This window comes from Protopterus annectens, chromosome 2.part0 (assembly GCF_019279795.1).
Source record: "Protopterus annectens isolate FY-2018-M chromosome 2.part0, PAN1.0, whole genome shotgun sequence".
NCBI classification, from domain to species: domain Eukaryota; kingdom Metazoa; phylum Chordata; order Ceratodontiformes; family Protopteridae; genus Protopterus; species Protopterus annectens.
This window is the reverse complement of record NC_056728.1, coordinates 596,424,228-596,448,034: the sequence shown is the minus strand read 5'-3', so window position 1 is coordinate 596,448,034 and position 23,807 is coordinate 596,424,228. Positions and strand designations below refer to the sequence as shown.

Genomic DNA, 23,807 nt, shown 5'->3' with positions numbered 1-23,807 from the left:
TCAAAATCTACAGTTGTTAAATAAAAAATTAAATAAAAATCTACAGTTGTATGTAGAATTAAACTCATCTTAATAAAGAACTGATTTTATTAACTGCTTGGTTAATGCCTCCTGCCAAAAATCCGTAATAACAGCATTAGGTTTGATAATGACTCTTCCACCAAGATCAGGAATAATGAACGTTTGTTGGCCCTCACTAAAAACGGACTTAGAATAAAATTAAAACTCACATACTTTACCATACAAGACTAAAGATATTGCTAACAAATGAACAAAAGATCCTTAACACATCAGAGGAATATACATCTTGTGTGCATAACAGTATAATTATTAACTGTGAATATATGGACTGGAATTACACTTCATAAAACACAGCTAAAACAGATAGAAGACTTCTGTCCCACCAAAGAAAACAAAAGACAACTAAAGTTTCAGACAGACAGATAGAAAGGGCTACAAGTAATGAAGGGTTTCTTAAAACATATGCAGCAATTGTTCATATGCCTCCTTAAATGAATATGCCTCCTTTAATGAAGGAAACGGTAAAACATTCTGTTGAAAATAGTTTCTAACACCCTATTTCGATAATTTGTGAATTTGATTAACGGAGTTCTCAGTTATAAAATAAGCGAGTATATTATTCATTATATTAACATTAGTTTTTCATAAGTATAATAATGTGGTTTAGAAATTGATTTTATAATTTTATAGCTTTAAAACATAACATATCTATGCACATTTTGGTTGTCATTAAATTTGTTAATATTCAAAAGTAAAAAACATGAGGCTACAATTTTAACGGAAACTACATTGCTGAAGCCAAAGGGAAACTTTATAAGACTTAAACGGTTACATTTCCACATCTGTGCATCCCAGTGGCTTCAGCAATTTTCTACGTTATTGAGAATTGTATGCATCTTGGAGGTCAACCCTACTGCTCAGTACTCAGTTCTGATGTGGCAGTGATCTCTGGAGATAATCTTAGAAGTACGTTTTTCTAAATAATATGCTTTAAAGTTTGTACAAAATTAAATATTTCAAACTAAACAAATAATCATAATGTTCAACTACATACCTTAGGCCTACAAAGAAGACTGTAACAGCGTTTCTCCACCACTATAAGCCCACTTGGAAGTGGTATTAAAATTACAGGAAGATATTTAAAGATATTTGTAGATGTGTAAAAATGTTTCTCAAGTTTCCTAGAATGAAAGCATTCACTGACCACAGTCACTGGTCTGTGAAATAAATACAGTTTTAGAACTATTGGATTTAAGTATGCTTTCTAGGTAATGCCCCAACTGGAAGTGAACTTGAATATATTACTGCGAAACACAGAAAAATGAAGGGTAGAGTTTCATGTTTGCATGACACAGCTTGTTATGTAGGTGCATATGCTGGCTTTTTAGTGATACATGGAAATATTTACAATTTAGCTATGTAAATTTGTCATTTCCAATGTGACTGATTATTTATTAGTATTTAAATGAGCCCAGTATGTGGAGTCGTGGGTTCTTAGGTATAACGGCATCCTGCAGTTTAAAGTTAAATATTCTTACTACATGTTCTCTTGTTTGATGCTGAATGCAATCTGGGGTTGTATGTCTTCCCCTCTTGAAGGCTTTTGTAACATGGGATGCTGTATTCCATAAACTGGTTGCCTTATTATTCCCAGGAGTTTCTGTAAGGTGGAAATTGCTAAACATATACACTGGGGTTCTAGAATGATTACAGGATAATTCTTGTTGCTGAAGTGGGGAGAGGCATTAAGTTTAAAATAAAAGTTTTGGGAGTACATGACAATATAACAGAGCTAAAAAAATATCCAAATATGTGAAAAGAGAGACCAGATAACAAGCTGGTCAGCATCAATTTCATTTCACTAGATACTGAATAGGGAGATAATATAAACATGTCTATCTTGCAGGGTTGTAAGTATGAGAATCTGGATTTGTAATATCTATACTTAGATTCACACTGTAAAATGTAATGCAAGTAACAGTTGTAAGCTTATTATTATTTACCACCAAGAGATACTTATTTATTTTCTTACTACAAAATATGAACTACTATTGGTAATTATTGAATGAAATTTAATAAATGGTACTATTATTAGCAATAATTGTCACTCTATAGATGAAAGAAACGGTTCACTTTACTAAACGTGCCTGCAAAAAGGAGTATTTAAAGAACCTGATTTGTGATGCAGATCTACAGAACATCTTACTTTCACATCTAAATTGTCATGGGTTTCATATTGCTTAATAGTATTCGAATGAATGTGTTTTTTAAGCATGTACGTGTGAAAACGAGTAGACAGTGTGTAATTACCAACCGGTAAATGGAGTGATTTTCAGTTTAAAATATTTGATTATGATAGGATCAAACACCAAATAGCATATATTCTTACATATATAATAATACTGTATTTAAGAATTATTTCAAATGTTTTCCAATGATAAGTATTTAGTTTAGGAAATAGACTAAATAACAATGATAATGCTGTACATGACATACATAAGTCACACTAAATACATATATTTTCTGTGGTTAAATGTTCTAATAATTCTTTCAAAATAAATGTTACAGATATGTGATAAAATTCTGAAAAAATTTGGAATATTTGCTATTACACTGGACGATAAATATGACAGGTTTAAAATATTATATAAGACAGGCCATGTAAAAATTATTTTCAATAACAGAAAAGATATTCTGTTCAGCAGACGGACTGGCCTATTACATTCACACAACGATATTTAGTTGCTTACAAGATTCTAAGGTTTTTAATTAACAAATTTAATGCTTATAAGAATCTTAATTAGATAATTACTGATCTCTGTCCATTTGAACTTCTAGAAGGGGACAGATGTTGTTAAAGAAGAAGGGCTAGGAGAAGTAAAAGTTGCAATAAGGAATGAAAAAGAAGACAGAAAATAGCCGGGTCTGTTTGAAAAACAGAAAGCATTTTTATTTATTCGAGTAAGTAAATTTCAGCAAATCACAGATGAGAATTTTACTAGTATTACATTTTTTCTTTCAAATATTAACATCAATTACAAAACTGTATGTGCATGACTATGAGGGTTTAAAATAACATTGTTCATAAATTACTTATACTGACAATCACTGTATGCGTTGTTATTTCATAAGCAAAAAAGAAGATCATGTGATAAACAACTACATTATGAGGGAGGCATATGATACTACATTGGCAGGGACAAGGACTTATAGTTCTTGAAAAATAACATATTGCACTTTTATGAGATAAAATCCAGGAATTTCATCAGTGAATTTTAAGTGTAATCTCTAGTCATTACTAGCATTTCATTACAATTTTCTAATGAAACACTATCTGTATACATGCATATATATATATATATATATATATATATATATATATATATTAGTAGCAAATAGGAGTAGAAATACAGGTAGTTTGTTTAGGAGTTCCTAATCAGACTGAAAAAAAATGGGGGGAAAGGGAGGTTGCGGATGGAACCTACTGATTCAGAATTTAGTTAAATGAAATGGTCACATTTCTTATATGTTTAATGCTTTAATATAATTGTATAAAGAAGTTTTAATGATAGCCATAAGGTTAGCCCTATACCCCACTAACTACACATCATTCTGATTTGCTCAGAATGTTCATCTGCTGTATGCTACTCCTTCCCCTCATCTGAAGTCCCTATCTGGCCTTGAAGAACTTTATGTTATAGCCCACTGTCTCTCTCTTTTTTTTAATAATTTACATTTGTTTTTAGCTGTAGTAATCTCTTCTTCCATGCCTTCTTGTGAAGACTGGCATAATTTTTGCTGCTCTTATGAACATTCTGTCCTGTCTGGGAATGGGGGGGGGGGTTTCACAAAACTGCACACATCATTCTTACATTAGGTACTTACCGATTACCCTAAAAAGATGACTGACAACATCTGGCTTTCTCCTGATGAAACAGCTTCATCCTAGTATTCTTCTGACATCATACTACTGCCCTGCTTCCGATTACTATATTTTTAGATTGCTGCTTACTTTTAGATTATCAAAGGTTATCATAGCTCATCTTTGTTGTTGCTACTGCTTTCTGTCCAGTTGCTTCCTATGTACATTCATTTGCATTGAATTTAAGTTATGTCATAGACTGTTCCTCTAATCTTACTAAGCCACTTTTCATGTCTTCTGCCCCACTGTGCCTTTTGTGTAAGCACTGTTTCTCATCTTTGTATCATCACAAACAGTATAGACATTTCCTTCTAGACCATATACATGGCCCCTTGAGTATGCATTGAAAAGTACCAACCCAGGAGTGACACCCTCCTCTACTGTGGTGTGGTAACAATACCTTCTTCTGAGCAAGATTCCATTTACTAGTACCCCTCCATTTTGATCACAGGTATAGTCTTTGGAATTTCAGTATGCAGGCTCTCCCCTTTAAAAAATGGGATCACCCACCCTTATCCATGGTACTTCCCCAACTGGGTATTAAACATTTCCAGCCTTCTTTTTGATTATGGAGCAAAAATATTAATTTAGGGCCATAGCAGACTTGCATAAACCATGTCAGCACTGCCTGTTGACTTGAAGTCAACAGATCAGGTGGGTAGTTCATTAAACATTTTTCCCTCTGTAAGAGAAAAATTACAACACCCTAGAGGAGGACATACTCTCGGTGCAGCAGGTCTCCACTGCATTACTAGCGTAAACCTAGCATCATCTGTACATGGGAGTACGTTTATTTTATGATGACTGAATTATCTGTTTGGTTAACTATTCTCTACCAAACAAGTGTCACTGATGTAGTCAGCAGTCATCCAGCCAGAAACCTTAATTTAGTAGTTCTGATTTTTTCATAATCCTTTTTCTGCTCACTATCTCATAGACTCAAAAGCTTCATGGTCTCTGCTGTATTTCTTTGCGCTCTTATTTATATTTATCTGATTTCCTGTTTGAACGGGACATGTTTTCTGCACTTTGGGAGTTGATTTTCTGGATGCCTCTCTAACCTTTTTTGCTGTCCTTATCGTTCGGTGTTTTCCTTATATTCCCTAAATGTTTATTTTCCCTTACCTTTTGAGGCTACCTCATTTATTTTTCCCTGCTCTATTAATCTGTATGGCTGTGTCACAAAAAGGCTTTTGCTTCTGTTATGGCAGTTTTTATGTATGGCCGATGTCCTTCCTCACCACCTTCATGCCTGTTTATATTCAGCTTTTCTGAGGCAATCCCTTTTTGTTTGCATGTCCTTAATTCCTAGTTTTGACTGACTGACTCAGTTCTGTTGTTAACATGATGGTGAACCTCAGTGCTTATTTGCTTGTTCAAAGTTATATCTTTTCATCACGGTTTGTTTTTTAAACACCAAGCTCAAGACTATTGTTTGTCAGTTGGTTTGCCAGTCCAACATCAACCCATAACAACTTCTAAGAGTTCGAAAGAGATTGCTTAGCGCCATCGTATTTGTCTTAGCATTTGAATGGCCTAAATCAATTTATTTAAACTTGGGTTAGGAGAGTCAGAGAGAAGAATTTATCCTTACGTGCCAGTGAAATCAGCTAATGTGTCACATCTTTAAGCAGCTGGCAGGGTGTGCTAACACAAACGGGTACATGATTTTGTTTTATACAAATTCTATACGAAACAAACTAATCTGGTGGTGTAGAGGGCTAAAGCCCTGACTAGTGCTGAAGTGATCAGAGTTTGATTAGCAGCTCTGGTGCCAGAGGGTGCTGGCAGAGAAGGATGACAGAAAAAAATAAGTAGAAAGGTGTATGGGCTAGGAACTTTAAGTACAGCTGAGCAAATATATGATCACTGTAACATGCAACTGGATTCTGTAAGACAAAAATAGAAAAGTCTTTAAGTAAGTAATATATATCTGCAAAGTATTTAACTAGTAATAGAACTGTTTAAAAAATTCTGTTGCTGAATGTTTATTTTAATAAAATAAAACAGTTAGGAAAATATGGTGGTTGACATAATGGTTGAGGTATTTACCTTACAGGCACAAGGAGCTGGGTTTGATTCTTATAGAGGGTAATTGCCTAGGCTTAAAATCTCTCACAACGGCAGTTGGTCTAGTACTAATTTATTAACCTAAATATGCGATTCCATGTGCAGCATAATGATTTTGTTTCACATTCAATGATTTATATTGTCTAATGGTGTGCCATTCATCATATTAATGTAAACATTTTTTATAATTCAAAAATATATGAGCTTGAACTATACATTTCATGCACAGTGTACCATTGACAGTGTTTCATTGAAAACAAGAAACTCATTCTAGAAATGTAATGCCAACATTGACAGCTATAATGTTAAACATGAATGGACTAGGATTAGCAAAATAGAAGCAATAAGTCAGATTTAATATTTCTACAAGAGTGACATCTATTATAAAGATGCAAAGAAATACTTATTTAATGATTACTCAAATTTAATAAGTTATGTTAAAAGATTTAAGGAGGGCTATTATACTGTGGAAAATAAGGCAACTGTGTCTAAGAGTACATATTTGTAAACTGAAATCAGATGAATGTTTGCAAAAGTAGAAGCTGAGCATCAGAACAGACTGATCAAACCAGCTAACATGTACTAGATACAAGGAAATGGAGCAATGTACTGAATAACAGATCTTGAAGCAAAGTAAAAATGACTAGATATATTATCAGATAGTTTAAATGGTAGCCTGGGTTTTAGAAAGTGACTTTACTTGTATTTTCTTTTTTTTTTTCTTATACAAGTGCAAACAGACAGCCTAGATTCTCAGCCTCTGTTAAAGTACTCAGAATTTGAATTATTTGCCAAACTGAAAAATAAATTTTACATAACTTCTTTATTTTTACATACTATTCTTAGGTCTTTCACACTAATTTTATATAATTATATATATATATATATATATATATATATATATATATATATATATATATATATATAATCGTTCTATCGTTCTACAATTGATTCTGTCAAAGTTATCTCACATCCTTTATCTGATTATAATAGTATTTTAAATTGATAGTTAATCACACAAATTAATAATTAACAGAGCTTTTTCATACACGTATTTGGTTAACTGATAAAGAAAATTAAAAAACACCTCTCAAAAATAATGGTGCGGAAAATTAACACAATTTTATTAGATTCGCTTATAGTATTCCTATGTGGTAAAAGTATGTCTTGGTAGCATAATAAATTGAAATAACTGGATAAAGATTTTAATAAAATACAAGACCAAAAGAAAGGCAACTGAAGTGGAATCAGGCAGTAAATGGTAAAAAATCCAACTTTAATCCACTAGGCAAAACCTGTAACAGCACGAATTAACAGATACATAAATGCTGTCCGATTCTCCTCCAGCTGCCTTTCTTTTGGCTATTGGTACTTTTTGACAACTATTTATCTGTGTTTGAATAAAATACAAGACAACAATAATGCAAATGAGCATATAAACATGATAAAGCCTGGAAACTGATGATATAATTGTGGAAATGTAGAAAATACTTCCTCAGAATAGTAATTTGTTTAAAAAGTATTAAAAGTAATACTAACTTATTTGATAAATAATGACCAAACAGGATTCGTAATTAGTAGACAAATACAAGATAATATTAAAATAAGTTAAGTAACCATGCTAGTATGTCTAATCTATGTTTATCGGTTATTAGTGTAGACATTGAGAAAGCTTTGGACTATTTACATTGGCAATACTTAAAAGTTGTTTCATTTGGCTTACCAGTTTCATACATAAATTTAATAAAATAATTATATAACAATTTGTGTCAAATGAGGTATGTATCACAACCAATAAAAATAACAAAAAGGAACCAAACGCAATTGTCTCCTTTCACTACCAATGGACTGTTGGCAAACTCTGTTAGACAAGAATTAAAAACAATTAAAATAAATTATGATAACCTACAGGTTTATAGTTTGCAGAAGATGTGTTAAGGCTCGTTGACATAACTTCCATCTGCAATACATTTGCATGACACATTAAGAATTGAACAAATACTGAAATACATGTAATGATAAAACAAATAGCACGAATGCATCAAAAAAATACAAAATTTTGAAAAATATTTAAACATTAATAATAATAATAATACAAAATTTTGAAAAATATTTAGACAATAATAAAAACAATATTAACAAATAAAAACATAGAACAATATTTTAAACATATATAAATATAACTGGGATTGCAATAGATTAAACTGTGTAGGTATCATGTTAAAAACTTAAAACAGATACAGCAAACCAATTAGGAGAATATCACAACCATTACAGAGGTAACTCTCAATTGTTATGAGACATTTTTATATTTCAGGACAGGTTAAATTGATTAACATGACTTAATTGGCTTAAATCTTATATTTTATATATATATATATATATATATATATATATATATATATATATATATAATATAAGTCCCCTTCTAATGGTCGACATTTCAAAATGTCAACATCCATATGGCCGAGACCATATGATCGACATTTGAAATGTTGATCATGGGGAACCAGCATCACGCTACAGTGCGGAATGGAATGATTTCCGCACTGTAATGCGATCTCGGAGTTGGTATATTAAAGTTATGGGGGGTGTGCGGGGAAGAGCCCCCACTGGGGGTGCAGGGAGGTGAAGCTCCCCTGCTAGCAGCATTAAGGTAATTTTGTGTATGTGTGTATGTGTTTTGTGTTTTGTGTTTTACTTGAATGGTCGAGATTTCAAATGGCGATCATATGGTCTCGGTCATAACAAAGTCGACATTTTGAAATTTCGGCCATATCAAGTAGACCCATATATATTATATATATATATATATATATATATATATATATATATATATATATATATATATACACATACACACACACATATATACACACGCATATGTGTGTATGTGTGTGTGTGTGTATGTATGTATAATTACAACTACCTCTTCAATGCTGAATAAAACACATATTTAACAGTTAAATAAATTACTTATATCCTTTATTTTTGTACCAAAATAAGCTGAGAATATCTTTTAGTCATTATACCTGGACAACAAATAATGGAGGTTTAGGACTTCCTGACACTGACTCATGCTTTGGCACCAGTTTTCAAAATTATAATCAACTGTAATGATGCATTTGTGATAACAATAAATATAAACAAGCTTATCATTCCCTAAGGCTCATTAATAATAAAATGTTATCCAAAACATCACCCGATTAGAGTTTCTCTGGGCTGCTGCATGAAGCAGTGATGAAAGCTTCTTATTGGCTCAGACTGCCTCAGGTGATGAAGGTAGCCTGACTACAAGTAAAATAAGAAGGGCATCAATGTATAAGTGCAGACCCACAAGCACAGGAACTTTTATATATATTTGTACAGGAAGTCTGCATTCTATAACTAGCAGCATGAGGGAAGGCAAGTACTTCATTTAAGAGTATGTGTTGGTGTGTGTGTGTGTGTGTGTGTGTGTGTGTGTGTGTGTGTGTGTGTGTGTGTGTGTGTGTGTGTGTGTGTCTTATATAAAATGTTGGGGAGGGGTGATGTAGATGTTCTCAACTGTCCTGGATTTTGCAAACTGCCTCTCATTTTTTGTCATATTTTAATGTTCTTTTCATTTTTTTCATGGCAAATCAGTGAGGATTGCACTCAGCAAATAATAATGACAACTATAATAATCTATCCAATTTCATAAACCTATAAGGTTTCTCCGAGCTCATACAAAACCCAACAAGAATAGACAAAACCTCCAACAGGCAATCCATCCTGGATTGGACTCTCACTAATAAAAATAACACACCCCTTCTAGCAGGATGCCTCTCCCAGTACCATAAGTGACCACATACCCAATCAGAAACATTCTTAGTCCACCTAGACATGTAGTCTATAGACTAATCCGCAACAAGAAAAAATTTAATAACCACATTTTCAACTCCCTCTTCCAACAAATTAACTGGTTCTCCCCTCAAAATACTACCACTAGATGACGCTGTTCAACACTTTAACACCACCTTCCTCAACATCCTAAGCAGCCTGGCCCCCTGCAGAATAGCTAGAATAAAACATCACCGCACACCATGGCTTAGAAACAACATCAAAGACCTATTAAAAGAAAGGGACAAGGCATGAGAACACTGGCTAACAAAAACAATGACAACCTTCTACTTTTCAAACAACTTAGGCTTTTTGTCAGCTTTCACCTGGGATTTGGCTTTATTCCTACTACAACACTGCATAACAAAGAAACAAAAACAACTCCAAAAAATTCTGGGTCACTATAAACAAACTCCTGCAACCTGGTAGTACGTTCACCCCCAATCCTACCACACCCCCATCAAATGATAACATTGCAACACAATTCAATTCCTTTTTCATAAACACAATTCACTCATTTATTGACTATGACCAAAACATCACTACTACAATCCCCGTAGCCAACAATGAGGGTGTACACTCCTTCTCCTTTAACTGCGTACCGACCCATACCATAAAAAAACTACTCAGTACGCTCAAGCGCACCAGACTAGCTGCTGGCAACCTCTCATCAGAATTCCTCAGAGCTGCCTCTGAAGTCATAGCCTATCCCACTTCTATCCTCATCAACCGCTCTATCTCTGAGAACTAGGTGTCACTAATCTGGAAAGTCTCCTATATCACCCCAATGCATAAAGGTGGCAACTCTACCGAGCTTACTAATTACAGGCCCATTGCCATTCTTTCACCTCTCTCCAAAATACTAGAAAAATGTATTCACTCCCAGCTTCTAAACAACCTTCTCTCCAATAACCTCCTATCAAACACACAACATGGTTTTCGCTCCCACCACAGCACCACAACTGCCCTCCTCAGTTTTACTAACACAATAAATGAACACAGAAATCAGAATAAGTATGTCTCATCCATCTTTCTAGACCTCTCAAAGGCATTCAACACAGTTTTCACACCATAAACATAAGTCAGACTGGCCACATTACATCTCAGTCACTCTTCCCTAGCTTGGTTCCACAGCTATCTAAGCAAACGCCAACAGGCTGTTAGATGACAACAGGAGCTATCATCTTTGCTCCCTGTTAACATAGGAGTTCCACAAGGCTCCATATTAGGCCCCCTACTTTTTACCATCTTCACAAATCAACTCCATAAATCCACATCTCTCGCCTCTGTCATCCAATATGCAGATGACTCTACCTTGATATGCTCCGCCCCCTCTCTGATACAAATACAGGCTATAACACAACAATCCTTCCTAAAAGTAGAATCCTGGCTAATTAACACTAACCTCATACTGAACCCAAACAAGATCAAACTCAAGGTCTTTCTCCCCACCAAAACACCCAATCCCTCAGCCATTTTTCAAATCCACTCCTCCAAAAACACAATCATAAATACCAGCTCACATACCAAATTACTAGGTGTCACAATTGATAGCAAATTAAAATTCGACCTACACATCTCTCAAACCATTAAAAAAAAAACACATCAAACTAGGCTGTCTTTACCAAAATAATCGTTTCCTAACTAGCCATTCTAGACTAAGCATCGCTAGGACTCATCTCTTATCTACTGTTTTCTATGCTTCTCCCATCTTTACAAACCTTAACAAAACTGACCTTACTAAACTTGAATCAGCCTACAATAAATAGCCAAGTTCGTCACTAGCTCCCCATATAGGTCACACCACTGCTCTGCCCTACAACAAATAAATTGGCTAGAATTCCCACAACAACTAACCTATACCCAACTTGTCTTTACTCACCAACTAATATACCAGCCAAACAGAACCCCAACCCTTCAACAATTACTCCAACCATATACCAACACTTGGCAACTCCGATCCGCACACAAAACACAAGTATCCAAAAGCAACAACAAAGCCACGGACACCCTCTACTCCCACCACATTTCTAAACTTTGGAACTCAATTCCTCAACACATCCTAAATGCTACCAACCTACACCAATTCAAAACTCTGCTCAAAGACCACCTCACTAACAACTGGCTCTGCTCCTGCACCAAGCCAGGCTAATACCACATAAGCCCACATCAAATTTCATCCCCTAAATTTTATAGTCTCCATGTATACCCCACTCCCACTTGTTACCACCTATCAGCTACCTACAATAAGATTATAATTTGATAATTTTGTTTTTTTTTGTAAGGGTATACATATGTGCACATATTAAAGTATACTCAAATGATCAAATAAAGATGGACCTCTGCCCTCAAAATATATATATATATATATATATATCACTTTACTATATTGTAATAACTTTCTCCTTTTCACTAAAGTACCTATAGTATATGGTACTTTCTTTATTGTCTCTAGATATTTCTGTTAAATTCTATGTAAAACCGACACTGTACCTGTCAATGTTGTTCTCCTTTTATTGGAGCTTTTCTCCCCGCGCTTCCGCTGAAAATGGGCTCACACCCAGATGGACTATCCCGGTCAACAAATGTAAAAATATAATAAATAAATAAATAAATAAACAAACAGATAAATTTGAGTTTCAGATTTAATTGCGTCAAAAAAAGAAAAGTATGCCAATGCAAAGCCTATTATCATAGTATCCTAGTAAGGAAACAGTAACGTTTCAGCTTACTAAACTGATTGACTTGCTCTCCCCTCTAGCTATTTCTGCCCCGCTTCGCTCCCCTCCCTACCCCCTTATCCCACCCACCCCACGGGCCCTCAGCCTTATACCTCACATACCACACCCCCCCTTTGACTACACCTATCCAAAACTCCTACTCTAGTTTGTACCTCCCTCCCAAACACACCCTCCTCCATTACCTCCCCTATCTCCACCCTCCCACACACAGACAAATACTTACTTTAACCCTTCCTTCTAGCTTCTCTTACTAATTCTATAATCTGACCTAACTCCTTAGTTAACTCCTTTCTCCACAGATAAACATGTCCTGCAAAGCTTTCAACACTTCTTCTAAAACTCTGTAACAAAACTGCACGGACAAAACAAATACTTCTATTGATTATTTTGCTTGCTCTCACACTACCCTACTTCCTAACCTGTTATGAATCATGCCTCAATTACCACTTTCACCACACTCCCAAACATACAGCCTCAGATTTCAATAGCCTAAACTTTACACACTTAAATATAACTTCTACCCCCAGCTTCCTCCTAGCTAAATATCACAGGCTATCTCATATTAAAGTTCAAAATCTCATGCTTAAGAAACTAAAATACTTCCTGAACTTGTCTAACAAAGCTCACCTTGAATTTACCCACTCTACCTTGGCAGATGGGGACATTCACCCAAACCCAGGGCCTTTCCTACCTCATCAGACATTATCCCAACCACACTAAACTCTTCCTCACTGATACCAAACTCCAACACTAATACCCTACTCATAGGGCATCTTAACATACAAAGTATAAATAACAAAATCACCCATCTCCACTCCCTTCTTGAACACCACTCCTTTGATATTCTCTGTTTAACTGAAACCTGGTTAAAACCCTTCACTACAGACAAAGAAATCACTCCCCAGGTTACAACATCTTAAGACTCGACCAAAAACTAAAAAGGTGGAGGAGTAGCTCTTTATTCAAAATGAACTCAATGTAACATTAGTACCCTGTGACAACCTGGACATTAGCAAGTCTGAACTTCTTATCTCAAAGCTTCAACTTAACCCGAAAAATCTATCTATATAATCTGTATTTATCTACCACCAGGCAACAACATTACTACCTTAGAAAATATCCTCAGTTGGTCCACCTCCACCCACCCACAAGAAACCATAATACTAGGAGACCTTAATCTAGACTGGACCTATTTTAACACTAATAACCCAACCTCTCATATCAACCTCCATGGCTTTACACAGACAATAAGCACCCCTACTAGGATAAACAAACCTAATAACAAAGAAAGTACTATTGATTGGATTCTCGTGAATAAACCTCTACTAAAATATAAGTCTGGAACATTACCTGATGACTTTAGTGATCACAATTTAACTTATATTATAAGACAGAAAATGCCCCTTACAATACTCCAATTTTTAGAACCATACGCGATCTCAAACATTTCAACACTATTCAATTTAAAACTGAACTAAATGCCTGTAACTGGAACCCAGTAAAGACACTGCCTCTTGAAGAAGCTGTCCAATACTTTAACACCACATTCCTAACAATTCTAGATTACCATGCTCCAAAACGCTCCATCCGAATTAAATCTAAACCTGCCCCTTGGCTATCTAATGACACTAGACAAAAAATGTTACTTAGAAATAAAGCATGGAAAAAATGGCAAACTAGCAAATCTCCTATAGACCAACAGACTTTCAGGCACCTAAGAAACACTACCAAAAAAGCCATCTTCACTGATAAAAGGAGTTATTTTAGTAACCTCCAGCAAGCTAATCACAACAACCCTCAAAAATTCTGGTCAACCCTAAATAGACTTCTTCACCCTGGACAGACTTCCACTCCATCCCCATCTGGGTCTGAAAAGAATTATGCCCTTGATATAGCCAATACTTTCAACTCTTTCTTTACTGACACTATTAATGCCTTGGCCTCTCATCTCTCTAGTGACAACACTAACATCCCTGACCTTGTATCCCTCAAACTACCAACCTTTAGACTTCTACCCATCTCTACCTCCTTTATACAGAAATGTATCCATAAACTCAAACCATGCTCCCCTTCAGCAGACCAACTTCCATCTGAATTCCTTCAAAAAGCAGCCTCCGAAATAGCCTATCCCATATCCATTCTCATTAATAGAACTATAAGTGAAGAAACCATACCCGACATCTGGAAAATCTCACACATCATACCCTTACACAAAGGAGGTAACTCCTATGATTACTCCAACTATAGACCCATAGCTCTCTTGTCCCCACTCGCTAAGATCATGGAAAAATATGTTCACCAGCAGTTAATGAACCATCTAATAAAAAACAACATTCTTACTACTTGTCAACATGGCTTTAGGCCTTTTCATAGCACAACTACCGCTCTCCTCTCCTTTACTGACCTGATTAACAAGAATCGTAATGATAACATCCTGTCTTCAGCTCTCTTTATCGACCTATCCAAAGCCTTTGACATGGTTAATCACTCTCTCCTTATACAAATTCTCAAATCTCTTTCCTTAGAGCCTAAAGCTGTCCACTGGTTCAGTTCCTATCTCTCTAATAGGAAACAAGCCATTCTCTGGGATAAGAAACTATCATCTCTTCTACCTATCTCACTTGGGGTCCCCCAAGGCTCTATCCTCAGACCTCTTCTTTTCTCCCTCTTTATAAACTACCTACAAGCAGCTATTCCCCAGGCTACATGCATACAATACGCTGACGACTCCACACTAATTTGCTCTGCTAAATCCATTGCTGAACTCCAAACTAATACTCAAGATATATTCTCCAAAGTCGAAACTTGGTTCTTAAAACGTTGCCTACTCCTTAACACAAAAAAAAAAACAAACTCCTACTCTTTAAGCCTACTAATAGATCCCCTGCACTAGATTTCACTATCTTATCTAATAATGGAACCATTATATCACCTGACCCCACTACCAAACTGCTAGGTGTCACAATAGACAACAACCTTACCTTTGACTGTCACATTAATAATACCATTAAAAATGTAAACAGGAAACTCGTCTCTCTCTATCGAATTAGGACTTTTTTAACCTCCCAGCCAAAGCTACTCTTGCCCACTCTCACCTCATCTCTACTCTTCTCTATGCCTCACCAATCTACACTAACCTCAAAAAACAATCTTCACAAACTATCAACCACCTACAATAACATAGCCAGATTTGTTACTGGTAAGCCTTTTAGAACACATCACTGTTTAAATCTGCAGCAACTTAACTGGCTTGAACTGTCTAACATGCTACTTCTTTCCCAACTTACAGTTGTCCATAGAGCTCTATACCAAAGTCAAAATACACCTGCACTTTCTAACCTCTTAACCACATATTCTAATCTAAACTCCCTCCGCTCATCAAACAAACTGCTAGTTTCCTTGACAAAATCTAATAACCTAGCTGGTGACTCCTCTTCTCAAATGCCTTGGGTAAACACTGGAATCAACTTCCTACTGAACTTACTTCCATGGCATCTACTACTTTGTTTAAACAAAAACTTAGAATCTACCTGAAAAGCCACTGGATGTGTCCCTGTTCAAATCCTGATTAAATGTTAATTCCTTACCTACCACTCCTCTCCCTTTTCTTACCTTAACTGGCCTTTCACCACCTTGCCTCCTTCTCCTCACAAATCCTATTCCTTGTGTCTCTGACCCTATTCCCAGGAAGCTTATATCTTTATCAACTCTACACTGCCCTTCTACTGCTTTTTTTTTGCTAACTCCTGTCCCTTTACTTTCTCTTCTCATGCTACAATATGTAATAATGCTAAAGATGATAGTATTTAGATAGTCTAGGTAGTGTAATTCTTTGTAATCTAGTTTTAGGTTTCAATGTTTAAGTTCTTTTCCCTGGTCTCTCTTATTATTTATCAGGTTCTAGAAGTTGTATTGATGTTTAATAGAATGTATTTTAGTTTTTCCAGTTGCCTTCTTTTTGTAATCAAGATGCATTGGTTGAAGTGTTACAAGTCTGTAACTTGTTATTTGTAACTTGTTATTTGTACTCATTATAAATCTCTTATGTCCATATGTGGAGCTTTTCTCCCCGGGCCTCTGCTGAAAATGGAAATATATCCAGTCAGACTAGCCCGGTTAACAAATGTAAAATAAATAAATAAATAAATAAATAATAAATAGTATGTTTCTAAGTATATAAAAGCAATAGTCAATTCATTCATTTGATGCAAACACATGAAGTTATAGTCATTTAAGTGGCTGTAACTGATGATCACAAACTGTGTGTGTGTGTGTGTGTGTGTATTATACACACACACACATGCATACATAAACTCTGGGATTACAAAGCATAGACCTTATAAGGATGAAAATGCTAATGTTGACACACTACTAAGCATGCACAAAGAAATAACCTTGACAAATGCAACATATCAAAAATAAGAAACAACCAAAAACAAATAATTTTTTGCAATGGGGCAAGCCCCCCACCACCACCACTTCACCCACACCCGCTGCTAATTATATATACTAACTCCAAGATTGCAGAAAATCAAGGAAAGGGCATATTCCCCAGTCCTGAGAACTGTGGATCACAAACACTTGTTAAACTTAAACATCTGTTTAACTGCCCTAATATGCGATACATATATATATATATATATATATATATATATATATATATATATATATATATGTCTGGTCTGTTCCTAGTTAAGCTTGTGGTTTACCTGAGAAATCAATGAGGATTGCAGTCAGTAAATAATGATGATAAAGATTTGTGTTTCAGAGTTAAGAGACATCAAAAAAAATGCACACTAAAGCAATGCCTGTTATTCTAGTAAGTTTATAAGTATATACAGGCAACAGCTGTCCCTAATATTGGTCATTTGTTCATCATTATTTTTGGCTTTCTCCTTGATTCTTGAGATAACAAGTTGAGACGAGTGTGTGGTGGGGGTGGGGTTGCACACTGTATTCTCACAGCAGTGAACTGAAAAGATAAATTCTTGTGTATCTAAACATAGCAAGCTGGCCACAATTTATTTACTTCCAGTCACAATCAAATATCTGCACTGTACGCAATAAGTGGCTCTCTGTGGCAGCCTGGGCAGTGTGTGCATGATAGCAGCCGATCATTGGCAGTGTCATATTGAGTAGTGTGGCCATCTAACTGTACTTGATTCTCTGGAAGAGTTTTTGGCACAGATTCCTTCTGTGCAGAGTGTGCATGTTCTCATTATTTCTGTGCAAGTTTTATCCACCTGCTTTGGTTTCTACTCCCACACCTTAATCCATATGATATAGGACTCTGTCCATTTGTACCTTTTCCCTAATCTAAAACACCAGTGCAGTACACAGCATGAAACAATCCATCTTTGGAGAGTCAGGAAGGCAGATACTATTCACAGATAAGATTTTTATATCTTTGCATTTGTTTTCTCATGTTTTGGGGGAAACTACTGTTTTGTTAGCTTTGAATATTAAGCTTTTGACCCAACTTATTTTGAAAGAAAAATAAGGCTTAAATTCTTTCCTTACTCGTGATTTTTTTTTGTCCAGGTTGCCATTAAAATTAAAAAGAGGTTAAAAAAAAAGCTCTAAGAAGAACCTCAAACATTTATAATCCTATTACTTTGGCTCCCAGACTCTTGGCTTAGTTCACTTAGATCGTCCAGACTTATTACAGTAGAATTTTGGCTAGTTAGGGTATGTTAAAAGAATGAAGAAAAGCTAAACAGTAAGGAAAAATGGATGGTGGGAGGACAGGATAAGGGAAATACAGGGGAGGGGCAATGGGAAAGTACAGAGGAGAGAGTAGTGTGCAACAGGTGGCTCTCAGAGTCCTTTGACTAAGGCTCCAATTCACTTAAGACTAACCCTGAAGATTGCAGTTAGTCATGTGAGAAATATATATATTTATACATATATATATATATATATATATATAGAGAGAGAGAGAGAGAGAGCCAGTAAAGTAGCTATAATGAATGTATGCATATTAAGGTAGTCTTCAGATGAAAATGAATGAAATCTGTCTGATCATAGGTAAAAGGTCATCAAACTGCTGTAACTGAGCCCCCCTCCCCTTTCCAGTTAGCCCCACCTATTCAGTTGCTTCCTGCAACCCTCACCCCTTTGCTTTGAAGTCACCAACTGTCACAGGTGAACAGTGTGAAGAACTCTGCCAGGTGTTATTGACAGCCTCCCCACTACACCCAGGGATGACTTTTTAATTTTTTTTAACTTTTGACAATTTCACAGAAGTACCCTTTGATGAAAAACAGGACTTTATTCTGTCACTCATATCCTTTTTAAACTCTTGCCATATCTGTGCGTATTTACCTGAAAAAGTAAATAATGCTCATTTTAGTCAATATGTACTTAATGTGTGAGAAATGCAATAACCAGTGGATTTTTAAACCAGAACTAGTGACAGGTGTGGAAAACCATTGCCTCTGCAGTTTATTAACACAGTATATTGGCAGCATATTAGATTATAACATCAGACAGGAAGTTTACATCCTTTAAGATGCATCTATCAGTTAGACACAAGGCAATATTTACACTCAAGAGATATGGCCTACAATATTTAAACATCATCTAAGAAGCTAATTACAGGCAACATCAAACAAATTAAAAAACTTTGAAAATGGAAGTATGAATATGAAAACAGGATATCCTACTATCCAGTACAATCAGCTAATCCAATATGACGTTTCCAAACTTGGTTCCCCACAGCACTGAAGTGCATAAAATGGGTACTAAAATAAATGCATATGAAGGTACCTCATATTTCAGTGAAAGGGGTACAAAAGAAAGTAATAAAATAACACATCTGCTTCTAGTAGGTACTGTTGCAATATTTATATTCAGATTAGCCCTTGTTTTTTCATGTGTTGGTAATGTTTATTTTAAAGGTTTACATCATAAAGACAGACAAACATCTCCTAAGTAAAATGACCAGACTGATGCAAGCCTTCACTTTTTACTTACAATCAGGGGTGCAGCAAGACGTTTAACTTCTGCATTCAGACCTCCAATTGTGGTGCACCTCCCACTCACCTGCCATTTTAAAAATGCACACTTCTCCTGTGTCAGCACCCCGCCAAACACAATGTGCATGTTATTTTCAGATGAGTTGGGCTGTACAACCATGAAAATATTCCTGACAGTAAGCAAGTTGTTTACAGAGTTATGTATACGTTGTAGTTAAGAGGTTCCAAGGCATTCTGGACAGTCTGATTCACATATTTCAGTTTATGTTTTTTGGCTCAATATTCTCAGCACATTGTACAGGAAACGCTCTATCAACAAGACTACGTTATAGCAGTTTTTGAAGGGTTTCCACTTTGATTTTCATTGCTGAGGTAATGGTTCATTCACTATGCAGCTGTAGGGCGTGGAGGGGATGTTAGAAACCTTCCCAACAAAGTTATGATCAAACTACAATTAGGGCTGCCTTGACATAAAGAAATAAATTTGGTTAAGGCATGCGATTTCTAGAAGCGATATAAATGCGAGGATACAGCTTTCAATTACTTGTAAGATTTTTGCACATACCGACTTGACAAACTACAGTCTGCCAGTTTTTAATGTCTTAAACGTCACTCAGTGAAACACCTTAACAGAAAAAATAACCTAAAAAGTTAAAACCGTTAGGTTACAGAAATCAATTGCACCTTAGCGACCCCATATTTTATTCAGACCTTACCATTGCAGTCTTTTCCAAAGCCTTTTGTTCCGGCTCCAACTAAACTACTCAGGTGATAATATATCAGAATGCCACCTTGACTACTCCTTCATATGAGTTGTGCTGAATGACTGTGACAGCTTCTCCGACTTATTTGGACATTAATAGGACATAAGAGAGTCTTGACTGCTATAAATATACCCTAAAAATCTTCAGCTGATGTTCACCTGTCTCGAATGACATCATGTCACTGAACAGTGGGACTAACCTAGTACCTATCGACCCCCTAACACTACTAATCAGTGTAATCCAAAAAGAGCTTCCTGAACTTGACAGTACTTTACTGAGAAGAAGGGCAGGGATGTGTCCTCCGTCACGTGCAGGCATAGCCTATTGGCTAGTGGACACTGTCACCACGCCCATTGACGGTATAGGCACCCTCGAAGACAAGTTGAGAAGCGAGATTAGTACTTGCTGTAGCTTTGAGGTGGGGTTGCGCCTTCTCATACTGTCCTTTTTTGTGTTTTCCCACACGACAAGCAGCATTCACAGGAGTGGAAGATAATCCAGTGCCAGCTTTGTAAAAATAGTCTTTGTTGCCAAAAGGAACTATGAACACAGCCAACACAGAGTAGCCAACGCCTTAATGATGTAGTTTCTTTTTGAAATCACAGCTGAAGTTTTTCCATTGCACTTCTTGGGTTTGAGAAGTACAGACGTTTAGCAGGAACGATATGTTTTCTACGTTCATTTTTTTCTGTAGGGTGTAGCCCGGTATACATCAATGGTGCACACAAATATCTGAAAGGGCAATATTTTGGCCAAATCAAAGACACTAACTTCCCAGTTTTAAGCATTTAAGATAAAAACTAATGAAACCAGTAAAGAGGGTGAAGGTGACCCCTTTGATATATGCCCTATTACAGTCTTTTAGTACATCATTTAAGGTAGTTAGGTATGTATCAGCATTACAGGTATTTCCATGACAGAAGTAAGAGAAACTTTTCTGTCTAAATATATACATACATGTAGCATCGTAGTGGCCAGGAATTTACAAAATGTGGTTTAGGAGTCAAGTGGCACGACCTGACGTCCACTCAGTACCTGTTCACGACAGTCAGTCTAGCAATACTGGAAAGTTGCCTGTATTTCACTGCAGGGCCTCCTGATTAACTGGGATAGTGTGTCATGTATCATTGTGACAAGCCCCTGTACAACATACTGGTTACCAGTCCCACAGAGCTGTGCATTCAGACAACCTTCTGAACAATATTGAGTATTCAGCACCAAATGCCACATATGTCCATTTATAGCTGTGAAATCCAGTTTGTACTCCAACACCATGCAAAAGTAACATTGTAGCAAGTATGGATAGCTTTAAAGAGAGCTTTGCATATGTAAGTGCTGCTGTAATTTTGACATTGTCCATTATAATTACTTTCTAAACTGTCTGCACTGACTGTCTTACTACCTCACAGTCTTTTTACAACATTACTATTTCAGACAGTGACCATTGAAGAAAATACTATGAACAGCAGTAACGCTACAAACAGTAACCCAAATCCATGCTTCTCAAAACAGAAGTGATCATAAAGCATGCTGTAGTCACATCAGTTACAAGTCTAACAATGGGTGCTATGTTTGCAGGGGAGTCCTAGGCTGAACTGCACCACATTCTGGTTTAATTCTTTACTATTGGTGATGAGTTATCTTGATATCCAATGACAATGCTAAAATATCTGGTGCCAAGGTAACTCACTTCTCCCATATTTCCTTTCCATTATATTTAAAAAAATACCACTATCACCTTCAGAGTGCTTTAAGGATACATATTGTATTAGCATAATTAATGTACTAAACAAATAATTGCCCTCAAAGTTGTAAAGAGAGCCAAAATGACACAAAATGAACACAGACATGAGATGGTAATCAACATATTTAAGCAATAACCCATGCCTGGGTGTGGGTAATGCTGGATTTACCCACGTTTGGTGTGGTTTGACCATGAGGGCGAAGCCCGAGTGGCCAAACAAAGACAACCGTGGGTAAATCCAGAATTACCCACACCCAGAAGTGGGTTATTGCTATTATACAATGATATTATTTAAGAAAGAAAAAAATTATTTTTCTTAAATAATGGCATTGTATAATGCCTCCGTGCTGCCCTTCCGCAGCTGTCTGGTATTCTGCGGCAGTTTTGATATACTGCGCATGCGTAAGCTTATGCAGTACAGCAGAGCTGTGGGTGGAAGCAACGGAGAAAGCAAGATCTCCGTTGCTTTTTACAAAGTGTCTCGCTATGTTAAAGGAGTTTAACATAGCGCAACAGCTTTAAAAAAAGCAACGGAGAAAGGAAGATCTCTGTTACTTTTTTTAAAGCTGTCTCGCTACGTTTCATAAAGTAGCTGGGGGACTAGTAGTGACCGGGATGATAGAAGCTGTATTTTGTGCTTTTGGGGAGATTTTTTTTATCTATTTTTCAAGTACAATTAAATCAAAAGGTGCTTCAACAAAGTAGTAGTTTAAGGGTGTGCACACTTATGCAACCAGCTTATTGTATGTTTTTTATTTTTTATATTTTTTTCCACTAAGAGATTTGTTTGTTTTTCAATTGAATTGTACAGGTTATAGGTCACATTAAAAGTGGGAAAAGTTTTGAAATTATTTATTGTGGTCTCATTTTTTATATCATAAAAACCTGGCATTTTATCACGGGCATGTACAGTTTTTATATCCACTGTAGGTGTCAATAATACATACAGAGAAAGCCTTGCTAAGATCTGTTGCAGCTCCTGGCAGTCATAAAACCATAAAACACATTCCACTCTTCCTACAGAAGCTAATAAACCATACTTCTTACAGACATTGCGTCTCTGGCTTCATTTAAAACTGTGAGATAAAATCTTTATGGCTTGGGCCCAGTAATTTCATTTTTTTACTATTTCTCAAAGTCCGGTAGATTGAGATTAACCTCTTCTTTTCCAGTATCCTCTGTTACAACATATATATTTAAACAGTTACAATAATGCATGTACATTTCTTTTCTGCCCAGCAGGGCACACCGTTGATACATTTTAACACAACCAGCTTTACAAATCCATTTGATATTCAAATAGCATATTATTCTTTACTAAATTCCAGATAGCTGTGCTGGCATGTGTTGCACATCCACTGTCCTACTTTTCCTGGCATAGATGGCAATACCTCACATTGTCACACATGCATCCATTGTTTATCTAATGATATTAACAGAAAGATAAGCCATGCAAACATTGTTTTACAAAACTTTGGAAGAAGTTACCTCTCACCTTAAAAAAAGATTAGTGGGGAAAATTTTAAATCATAAAAGTCCAAGTGAAAAATAAGTAGAACAATCAGCAGAAATGGACTGAGTAACAGAAAAAAACAAAACAAGATGCAGATTCTACATAAAGCAAAAAAAGGGCACAAACAATATATAAAATGTGTCAGGAACATTACAGCGCCCATTTTCAGTGGAGGCCCGGGGAGAAAAGCTCCA

At 35.9% G+C, this 23,807-nt stretch overlaps 1 protein-coding gene across 2 annotated transcripts in view; it reads right to left on the bottom strand.

Annotated features, from left to right (window-relative positions):
* The window catches only part of TBC1D2 (TBC1 domain family member 2), a 1,250,316-nt gene extending 1,229,672 nt beyond the window's left edge, over positions 1 to 20,644 (bottom strand). For both annotated transcript variants that reach the window (XM_044060977.1, XM_044060978.1), the window contains exon 1: positions 20,309 to 20,644. The gene's annotated coding sequence lies outside the window, so the exon portion shown is untranslated. The remainder of the gene's footprint in view (positions 1 to 20,308) is intronic.
* Positions 20,645 to 23,807: the final 3,163 nt, after the last annotated feature.